Here is an 11,496-nt window from a genome sequence, read left to right on the forward strand (position 1 = left end):
ACCCACTCTGTGGGAGCGTACCGGCCGATGGGAGGTAACCTGCGGCAGAAGGCGGTCTCGGAGATATCCAGGTCCGATGCCATGGAGCGCTTTAAAGATGATAACCAACACCTTGAAGCGCACCCGGAAGGCCACCGGCAACCAGTGCAGCTCGCGCAGCAGCGGCGTTACATGGGAGCGACGAGTCCCTCCCAACACCACCCGCCCGGCCGCATTCTGGACCAGTTGAAGCCTCCGGGTGCTCCTCAAGGGGAGCCCCATGTAGAGAGCATTACAGTAGTCCAGGCGGGAGGTAACGAGGGCATGAGTGACCATGTGCAGGGCGTCCCGGTCCAGAAAAGGCCGCAACTGGTGGATCAGAAGATTGAAAGACAGGCCTGAGGGAAAAAACACTGTTGGATATTAATAGTAGTATAGTAGCAATGGTCTTGCCTCAGCTATTTCCTCAAGAAAGTCAAACTCTTGAAACAGGCAGCATTTCAAAAGGATCTTTTATTGAGATATAGTGATTGCAGAGAGGGCAGGCAGGACCTAAAATTCCCACATGAAAACATTAGGTAAAACCCCCATTGTTCAGACCCTTCCCAATTGCCCAGTCCATCAAGAGCCAACCCAGAGGTGTGAAGGTGTTGTGAGAACTCCGAGCTGAGAAGGTGATACGAAGTTGTTCTCAGGAGCCGTGACCTTAGTTCTCTGGAAATGAGTCAAAGCATGTCGCCCCAGGCTCATCCCTCCACTGCCCATTTCCCAGAAAATACATAAAAGCAAAAGAAGAACAAAGTAAAATGGATATATCAAGAAAGCCCCGAGGTTCCCTCCTCCCACCAGAACGGCAACATCCTGATAGGGATCTATGAGGACATTACATGCTGCACCCCCTAAAAGAAGGAGAAATCCACCTGGAGCAGATAGAAAAAAATAAAGGGGACAGAGAAAAGTGAAATGATTAGTTAGGTTTATCTGGTTAGAGAGCATGGAATTGCTTGAGCTGTCTAGGGGCTCTAACAAGTTTCTTGTGAACCCATTCATTTTGAGCTGCAGGGAGATCCTTCCATGTGACACAAGGCATTGTGTTGTTCCATGGTGTTTCCAGGAGTCAAGGATTTCTTTAATTTCAAAGTTGTTCGCCCTCTACCATGATGGACTTGGCATCAGGGAGGCCGCTGGCTGTAAAGGCGAGGTTATCTCAGGTTTTAGAAGGCTGCAATGGAACACAGGGTGGACTTGTCTTAAGGTTTTTGGTAACTCCAGTTCTACTGTGACAGGGTTTATAATGTGTTTGATGGGGAAAGGCCCCAAAAATATTGGGCCCAGCTTCTTAGAGGGTTGTAGGGATTGCAGGAATTGAGTAGACAGGTACATTTGGTCCCCAATGCGGAATGGTTTGGGCTCTACTCTTTTCTTATCTGCCTGTGCCTTGCAGGCTGCTCTGGCTTCGTCTAACACTTTGCAAACCACTGGCCAGGTATTTTTTAACTAATGAATCCACTCCTTTAATGAGGGAATGGTGGGTTCATTAGTTGGGAACTTGGGCATCGGGTTGAAATCTTGTCCTGTGGTAACTTGGAAAGGGGTAAAGCCAGTGCTAGTGTGTACAGCATTGTTATAGGCCACCTCAGCAAATGGCAAGAGGTCAGCCCAATTGTCTTGTTGGTAGTTAATAAAGCATCTTATGTTTGTTCTAGAACTGGGTGTGTTCGTTCTGTGATGGGATTTACGAGCAGTATCTAACATTAAGAATACCAGCTGACTTGCTCAAGAACAACTGCAAGTGATGAAAATTTAAGGCAACATTACAAAGCATGATGATTAAAGACTGAGCTTTTCGGCATAAAAAGGGAGGGAAGTATACGGTTAAACAGAGTTCTTTCTGGTTAAAGTATTTGTATGTTTGAATAAGATTGAAATGCTTCTTGCAGACCCTTCTAAGCAGATCATAGTTACTTCAGACTCTAACTATGAGTCTGAGTCAGCAAAATGAGTCAGCAAAAACAAGAAAACCTCAATGTCATTTTAGCTTGTACATAGATGGAGTGGAAACTTCTATATTAATCTATATAAACATGACTACATCTTTTCTTACTTTCTACTTAACTTTCCCCATGAGGTGACTTCTATTGTTCAGATCTGGCCTCAGCACTATAACATAGCATTTGGGGAGAAAGATACAACTCAGCAGACCAGCCGCAGAGGCCAAGATGGAGAAGATCTCCACAGCCACCATGGACTTCCCTTTGGTGCTCAGATAGGTGGGGAGAAAGGAGACCCAAACGCTGCAGAAGACCAGCATGCTAAAAGTAATGAACTTGGCTTCGTTAAAGCTGTCGGGCAGCTTCCTGGCTAGAAAAGCCACTATGAAGCTGATGAGACTTAGGAAACCCATATAGCTCAGAACAGCATAAAACATGATGGTTGAACCTTCATTGCATTCCACCACAATTTCTCCTATCACAGAGTGAAAGTCCAAATTACTAAATGGGGGTGAGACTGCCAGCCAGGAGGCACAAAGAGCTGTTTGCACAAGGGGACAAGCCAAGACTACGACCAGTTGTTTTCCTAGGAGTTTTCTTGCCCTGTTTCCTGGCTTTGTAGCCATGAAGGCCACAACCACAGTCAGAGTTTTTGCCAACACAGATGAAATGGCAATGGAGAAGACAATGCCGAAAGCGGTTTGTCTGAGGAGACAGGTGAGGTTCCTTGGCTGCCCGATGAAGAGGAAGGAGCAGAGGAAGCAGAGCAGGAGGGAGACCAGGAGGATGTAGGTGAGATTGCGGTTGTTGGCCTTGACGATTGGTGTGTTGCAGTGTTTGATGAAGGCTGCCAACACAAGGCTTGTGATCAAAGAGAAGAAAAGAGCTAGACAAACTAAAATGAAGCCGAGTGTATCCTCATAGGAGAGAAAGTTCATGGTCTTGGGAATGCACAGGACGTGGTTCTCACTTGGGTGTTGGTCTTCTGGGCAGGGGATGCACCGAGCCGCATCTGAAAGAACAGAAACCAGCTGACATTAGTCAGAGAACCAGGGATTCTCTTTGAGGGGAATTGTTTTCCCAGCGAAAGAAGTGAAATGTCCCATGCTCCCCATCTCTTTATTTCTGCTACACATAATACAGAAGGCTCTAGAAGAATCAATCTCAGAAGATGTAATAGCAGCTATTAACTCTTGAGAGTAATTATTTAATGAATTAATTGATTTGTTTTATTTTATTATTACATTTTGAAATTCCCATCTCTCACACCAAGAAGACACGAGTCGACGAGTTCACAGATGGCTGGATTTAATCAAGGAACTTCTGGCATGTGGTTAGGCAAGTAAACAACAATCAAAGTCAGTGCTGGGAGCAACTGCCTCCCAGCGCCTTATATTACAAATCTCCAGTGACCCCACCCCCTCCCACCTAACCAGCATCCAATATGCGTGGTGTTAAATCATCCAGGTAGGACGTGCTGCAGCCCCAGTTCCTGCATCCATGTCCTTCGTCCCTACATCGCTTGGCTGCGTGTCGGGCCGCGCTGTCAGCTTTCAGCTCCCTGCTGCACCAAACAGCTGTTCAGCGGCCTGGAACCGAACCGCTCAGCTGTCCGGCGGGAAGCCTGCGAAGCCAATGTCTCTGGGCCACCTGTTGGCTGTCGCTCCCTGCCATGCCAAACAGCTGTTCAGCGACCTGGAACCGAGCTGCTCAGCTGTCCAGCAGGGAGCTCGTGAAGCCGACATCATTGCAGCCACGCCCCACCAGGTATCAGGGGACAGTCTGTCAGTGCATGCCGCTGGTCTCTGCCGCCATCCCGTATGTCATTCTTGGTCCCCTCCCCCCACCCATGTATGTCAAGCCCGCAGGGGCTTGACAGTATTAACCTGTCATGGTGGGCATGGTTACAGATGCAAAATAGATATGAAAAAGACGTGAAACTGTATGGATTTTATAAAGAACAAACTGTATTTGATAAGATTTTGTTAACTTCAGATGAGAAATTAAGAAAATATATAATTTTTTGTTGATCCTGGAAATGGAAAGTGAACAAGTTAAAGAAACAATGATAAGATGGCCGAAAAACTTTGGTTATAATATAGAACTAGAAAAGCGGCAAAAGTTATGGGAAAGGAATTATAAATTGACAATGTCAACCTCATATAAAGAAAATTTATATAAAATGTTCTATAGATGGCACTTGCCACCAGCAAGATTAGCAAAAATGTTTAAAAACATGTCAGGTAGATGCTGGAAATGTAAGTACAACTCAGGCACTTATTATCATGTTTGGTGGACGTGTGGTAAAGCTAAGGCCTATTGGAAAAAGATACATGCCTGGTTAGAAAAAATGTTGGGAGAATATGTTGATTTTAAACCTGAACTTTTCTTATTAGGTATAGTGCCAGAAAAGATTAACAAACAAAGCCTATATTTGATTTTACATGTCACAACAGCCGCAATAATATTTTTTGCGCAATATTGGAAAAATGAAGGATTACCACCGGAGGAAGAATTAATCCGAAAAATATTGGAATGTGCAGAGATTAACTATGAGACTGAAAGATAAAGAAGAAACAGAATATTACCAAACTTGGGATTTATTCTATCAATGGCTAGAGGAAAGAATGAAAGATTAGGAACTGAATATGTATTAGTGTTTTTAAACTCAGACAGTGAGTTGGTTGAAAAATTAAAATATGCATATAAGAAAAAACTAATAAAATCTTTACAAAAAATAAAAAAAAATAAAAAAGGATGCATTCAATGGACCACTCTTAAAAGTTCTGAACAATTTCTATGTTGATTAGCTCAACTGATTTGCTACCTCATGTTTTCACTAATTCTTCCCCAGGCAGCCAGGCCAGACCTCCTCGTTCCTGCTTGAGGGTCTCCTTGAGCAACTTGCCTGTTTGATTAGAAATGGTCCCTTCTGGGCAAGAAACACATCCGTAGCAACAAGAAGGCTTCCCCTCTGCAACTTTCCTGGCTTGTCCTGGAAGGCAGTGCTTCATACAACGGGAGAAAGGCTTTGTCTGAAGGGAGAGAGATTAGGAGAGGTTGAGGGGAAGACATTGCAAATATTCAGCTCAGCTTCGGAGTCTGCATGAAAGGAGCCCCTCTTCTTCCTTCCACTGAATAAAATTTTCACCACACCACCAACCTGGTCCTTCCTCTCAGCTTTCCTTAATCCTGGAAGTAACATCTGGTCCCCACCTGGTTAGCCCACACAATAGCATCAGGGTCGATGCTGAAACCTTCAGCTGAAGGAGCCTCTGGATCAACCCATCCAACTTTCTGCCGAAGGATCGTCATATTTGCAAAGACGATCCAGTTGAGGATAGCAAATCCTGCATATTTCATTCCAGTTTCTGAGAAGGAGACTTCATCCCCAGCGGTGTTATTGAAAAGGACGTTTTTCAAGAAGGCGTGCATCTGGAATTGCAAAATAAGCAAGCAAACAATCAAAATGAACATGAAAGCGAAGAGACTTTATATAAAGAGATTTTAAATTGCGATATGCGAAATAAATGTTTTACCAATAAAGGAGAATATTTGTAGCTCAGGGCTGAAATGTGGAGTCCTTGGTGCTCTCTGAGCTTACTTGTTTTCTTGCAGATTAGGTAACATCATCAATACTAATCATCATCACCATCTAGCATCATCTAGAACTGATGATGTTACCTAGACTGGGTAATGAAATGTCTGTGAAAAAACAAGCAAGCTCAGAGAGCACCAAGGACTCCTAATAAATGTTTTTCTGTTTCCAGAGATGAAACAGAGAGGGAATTAGCTATTTTTGAAGTTGAACAACCCAGAATTTCCCCAACAGGTTTCTACATGCAATCTCTTCATTTCTTTTATGTAGTTATTACATTTTTATCCATTCTTTATTACTTTATAAATAACTCAATGTGGTGAACACAGGCAATATTCCTTATTATTCCCTCCTATTTTCCCCACCACAACCACATTGTGAGTTTATTATGCACTGCTGCAGAGCCACAATTGCAAGTGTGCTGTTAGTTGATAGAGAGAATCATCTTTGATGAATAAGTGGGCAAACATTAAAAAAAATGAAATTAATCTTCCTCACAAATGGAAGTTTGAAGGGAGAAAGAAATACCTTGCTGAAAGGAGATTTAATTAACTTTGTAAAATATGATATCTGGTTATATCAAAGTTACAACTAATCTGCAGATTGAGGCAAAGTTCAATTTCTGGAGCTGCTAGATCAGGGGTGTCAAACTCAATTTCACTGAGGGCCGCATCACCATTGCGGTTGTCCTGGTGTGTGTGTGTGTGTGTGGCCAGAGTGGGTGCAGCCTACTGGGTGAGCGTGGATGGAGTAGGTGTGGCCTACTGGGCGGGCGTGGTCAGTTTTACATTATTCGTGTCAAGGGTGCCTATGGGGGCCTGGGCAGGAGTGGGACAGATCTGAGGGTCTCTGGCAGAAGGGGGTGGGACCGGGGCAAGTGCCAAGGCATGGTCCACCTGGGCAAGTGTCAAGATGGCCATCACAAAATTGTACATTGGCTCCTGGCTGGCCTGCGCCAGGGCCAAGGCAGTGGGGGCCGTTCCCTCACTGTTTCCAGGATGGCTTCACGGGCCACATGAAACTACTTCGCAGGCTGCATCTGGCCCCCGGGCCTTGTGTTTGACATATCTGTGCTAGATTTTCAGCTTCAAGGATTGAAACTGCAAATTATTCCCAAGAAAAACTAGGTGCTTGGAAATATAAATGAGTAAAACTCTTGTTCCAAATGAGTTCTCTGCAAAATATTTTCGGCTAAGCTGTTAACCCAAGTAATGAATGAGATGCACCAATATTGCATATTGCTCCAGTTGGTGTCCTTCTTTGATACAGAAGAGTTTTTATTTTCCTTAACCCTAACCTCTGACCCTTGTCTTGATCACCAATTGTACAATCAAGGTACAGTGTGTTTATTTATTTGTTTGTTTACATTGACTATTTCAGTTCAGATGCTTTCTTAACAAGTCCAGTCTTGTCTTGTCTTTGAAGCTTAAGCATGTACTCACCACAAATGTAGCAGAAATTAAAGGTGTCTTTAATACACACTTCATCTAAGCTAAGACAACAAGGAATAGACATGGAGTGGTGGTCTTATCTCCAGATACAAGCAAGATACATGAAGGATAAGCACGAATGGGGTATTAACAGATATGGGGTTAGACAAAATATTGCTAGGCCCGGAGAAAAAACAAATAAAGAATATTTATAAATACTTATTGGAATATAAGCTTTATGAGGAGCAGGTTAAAGAAACAATGGTGACATGGGCAATAGATATAGGATACAATATAAATATGGATCAATGGCAGCAAGTATGGGAGCGAAATAACAAAATCACATTGGCGACATCATATAAAGAAAACCTGTATAAGATGGTTTACAGATGGCATTTCCCTCAGGCCAGATTAGCCAAAATGTATAATGGATACTCACCTATGTTCTGGAAGTGTAAAAAAGAAAAGGGCACTTTCTTTCATGTATGGTGGACATGTAGAGAAGCACAGGTGTACTGGCGTATGGTCTGGGAATGGGCAATAGAAATGACTAAGCAAAATATTCAATACAAACCCGAGACATTACTATTAGGAATACTAGAGAAAAATGTAAATAAAGATGACACATATCTAATTATTCACGTGGTTACGGCGGCAAGGATACTATTTGCTCAAAAGTGGAAAGCAATGGAAGTACCGAGTGGGGAAGTACTAATTAAGAAAATTATGTATTGCGCAGAATTAGATAGGATAACCAAAAGATTAAAAAATCAGGAAGAAATAGAATTTTATCAAATATGGAATAAATTTTATAGATGGAGGGGGAAAAATGGAGGTCACAGCAAAGAGATAAGTTAAGATAGAGACCAGAAATGTACAGTTGTATATAGATATATTATATGTAATTAATGTACAATATGGACTGAGATGTCAGTCAAAGACGATTTACCATGTTCAATGTTTTTAATCTTTTTCCCTTAAAAATAATAATAATAATACACACTTCATCCTATTGACCAAAGTGGGTCCTGATCTTTGAGGGCCTTACAGCCAGTGAAAGTTTTATATCTGCCAGAACGCTATATTTTCATATCATAACCTCCTCGGGTTCTGCCATTCTCTAGGGGGGAGGGGGAGCTGTGGGTCCTTTGTTGTACCAAGTGGGGGGGATGCTTCTTTCGCTGGGCTCTATCCTCTTCCATTCACGGGTTGTGAATGGAATGTGCCTCCAGACCAGTGGTTCTCAACCTTTTTAATGCCGCGACCCCAACCGGTCGTAAGTCGAGGACTAAACTGGTCGTAAGTCGAGGACTAAACAGGTCATAAGTTGAGGACTAAACCGGTCGTAAGTCGAGGACTACCCAACCGGTCGTAAGTCGAGGACTTTCCCTGCCCGGGAGCATCGCGCATGCGTGGTTCCGCCCCCTGCGCCGGCCGAGGCATAGCTGGCAAGCGGCAGAGACGTAGCAGGCCGACCACCAGCTGGCCCAGCCCAAGGGAGGTAAGGCACCCGCCGGAAAAGGGGAAAAAAATGGCAGACAAAAAAAATGGCGGACAAAAAAAATGGCGGACAGCCTTGCTTGGCGACCCCCATGAAATGGTCGATCGACCCCAAATGGGGTCCCGACCCACAGGTTGAGAACCACTGCTCCAGACCATCTGCCTTATCTCTGGACAGAGGGAGGAAGCTGTGGAGACCTAACAACCTTGAGAAGAGGAACCTTATTGGTTCTTTCCCACAGTGAGTTAACACCTATGGATTGGCCTGTTTGAACCGACCAGATGAACAGTTGGGGTGGGGTTTCAATTGTTCCTTTAACCTATTGATTCAGGCAGGAAACCCTCAGATCCTGCCTAGATTTCCTGCTGTCTGTGCCTGCCAATAAAAGTTCCTTTTGAAATGATGCCAGTTTCAAGAGTTCTGCTTCCTTGGTAGGAGAAGGGAGGCAGGTCCTTACAATGTCAGACAGCTACAGTCTTTGACTAATGCTGCTTGTGAAGTTCACACTCACTCCCAAGTGTATTCTGGGTCTCTCTTTGTATGATTCCAGTTGCAAATGTTCAAGAGAAATAGAAAGTACTGAACTATTGGAAGTTTTCAAAAATAGACTGGCAACCATTTGTCTGGGATGATATAAGGTCTTCCTCGAGCAGGGGGTTGGACTAGAAGACCTCCGAGGACTCTTTGGCCCTATGATTCAATATTCCAAAACATATCATGGCTGTTCTGTCATGGGCGAGACATTTTCAAATGAAAAGATGACTTCAAAATGGAGCAAGCTCTTAATTGATTTCAATATTTGTGGGCTAGCATTACACAATGTACAAACATGCAGAAGTATGGAGGATGCATGTGAGCCTCAAGAAAATCCAGAAATGTATAAGAGAAGAATAACAGAGTTGGAAGGGACTTTGGAGGTCCTACCCCCTCTTCAAGATATATCTTGATATGTTTCAATATATGTAAGTGTCTAGATATCTATCAGGATCCAAATTTAGAAATTGCTAGGAAAAAGATTATTGAGAATCTGACCAAGGTAAAGATTGCATGATTAACTGGCTACACAATGTTGATTGAACTATCGAAATTGAGAAATACAAATTCAATGGAAAATTCAATCAGGTCTCCAGCAACTGGCATAATTAGGGAAAAACAGTATAAGACACTTTTTTTGCCCTCTTCCAGGCATCACTGCTAAAATAGAAATGAGATTTAAATAAAGGGGGAAAGTATTAGTTCGGGCAAAGAGACGTCAGTGGAGATCACAGGCAAAAGTTCATGAAACTTAAAAGAGTGAAAAGCTGTTTCCTTGACCAGAAGGGAAGATCTGAAGAGTTACCTGCCAGGGCTTCACAGAGAGGTGAAGGTGTGGCTTCTTTCTGCCCCTCTTCAATGCCTGTTGTGATTCCCACGTATACGCAGCATGTAATGCATGTGCCACAGAATAGGCGGCATTGTAGATGCTGTAGCTGAAACCGGTCATCTTTCTATCAAAGACGGAGGCCAGGAGAGTGTCCAGGTTCTCCTGCCCTGTGCAAACCCTTCGGCCATCAGGTGCGGCCAGACCTGTCTTCAAAACTTCACATTCAAATACAACTTCCCACCACTCAGGAAGAAAGACGTCTCCGTGGGTTTCATGTGGATTCAGAGCCCAGAGATAATCTTTGAATCCTGGCACTGGGTTTGTGTGAATTGTGAAAGACAAAGCGCCATGGAGGGATTTAAGTTTCACCCAATCGTAGTGATAGCCAATAGCTGAAAATTCCCACTGGGTGGTCAGGATCCAGACCTTTCCAGAGGTAGTGTGGTTCTCTTCTTCATAAGTGTAGAGGGATAATATAAGGCTTTGCAGAGAATTTGAATCCCCGGAGACAATCACAACTTGAGCGTCACTGTTCAAAATTGTCCAAAGCACATCTATTTGATCATTGTGCAACATATTGAACATTGTGACTCGGGGTATGATCTGTTTGACAAATTGTATGCAAATGTCATTCTGGGCAAGAGTGGCGTTAACAATCTGGATGAAATGATCAGTGCTCTCTGATCTCTGAACAACTATCCCAATCCAGTTCCATTGGAAATAGAGAAGGAGACGGACAATGGCTGCATTCTGTAGGTGATACTGAGGATCGATCTGGTAGAAGGTGGGGAACCGGGTCTTATCCCTCAAAACAGGGTCACAAAAGCGGTAACCTAGCTAAAGGGAGGGTGGAGATGGAGGAAAAGAAAGAAGTTAATCAAGGAAAATGGTACCTGTATTTCTTGTTACTAAACTCAGACTATCTAGATTAGCAGGGTATCCTATTCTAGACCCTCATCCTCACAACCTTGCACCTTCTTAAGATGTTTTCTACAGAACACAGAATTGGCTCTGGGAGTTGCTGGCAGTAACCACACAAGGCAGAGCGTACATAATTACATCTCCATTCCCCCCTTTATCATGTTGAGTATCCACATACCTGAGAAATCTTGAAATTGCCAAACGTGGTTGCCATCTGGTATGAGGTTCTGGAGTTGAGCCCCCCCAGGACAGAGAGAAGGTGGTCCTTTGTGTCACACTTATAGTTAGGGAACACTTTTCCCCGGTTGGAGAGCAGAGACAGGCTGACATCTTGAATCATGCTTGCATACTCGATCTCTTCGTAGATGCGGAAGCCCAGGGTGATGTTGGGGAGAAGCTGGGGATCTTTGTTGATCTCCTGGATGGCAAATGATAAGGCCAGGATGTGTTGGTAGTTCTTGGGAATAGGTCTTTCTTGCAAGTGTTAGAGGACAAAAATTAGACAGGAGCAGGAAGGAGATTTTTTTTTATTTTAAGAAAGCATTATCAGGGTTCTAGGAGTTAATCATATAACAGATCAATACAATTTATTTTACTGCTGTCGGAAAACAGGGTTGCTGTCAATCATGTTGATCCTGTTACTACTGTCAACAGTGTTATGCAAAAGCCTCCTCTCCCTCTCTCTCTCTCTTTGAGTTGATATGCAAGTTATA

The sequence above is a fragment of the Protobothrops mucrosquamatus genome, unplaced genomic scaffold (genome assembly GCF_001527695.2).
Source record: "Protobothrops mucrosquamatus isolate PMUCROS unplaced genomic scaffold, P.Mucros_1.0 scaffold2543, whole genome shotgun sequence".
NCBI lineage: Eukaryota > Metazoa > Chordata > Lepidosauria > Squamata > Viperidae > Protobothrops > Protobothrops mucrosquamatus.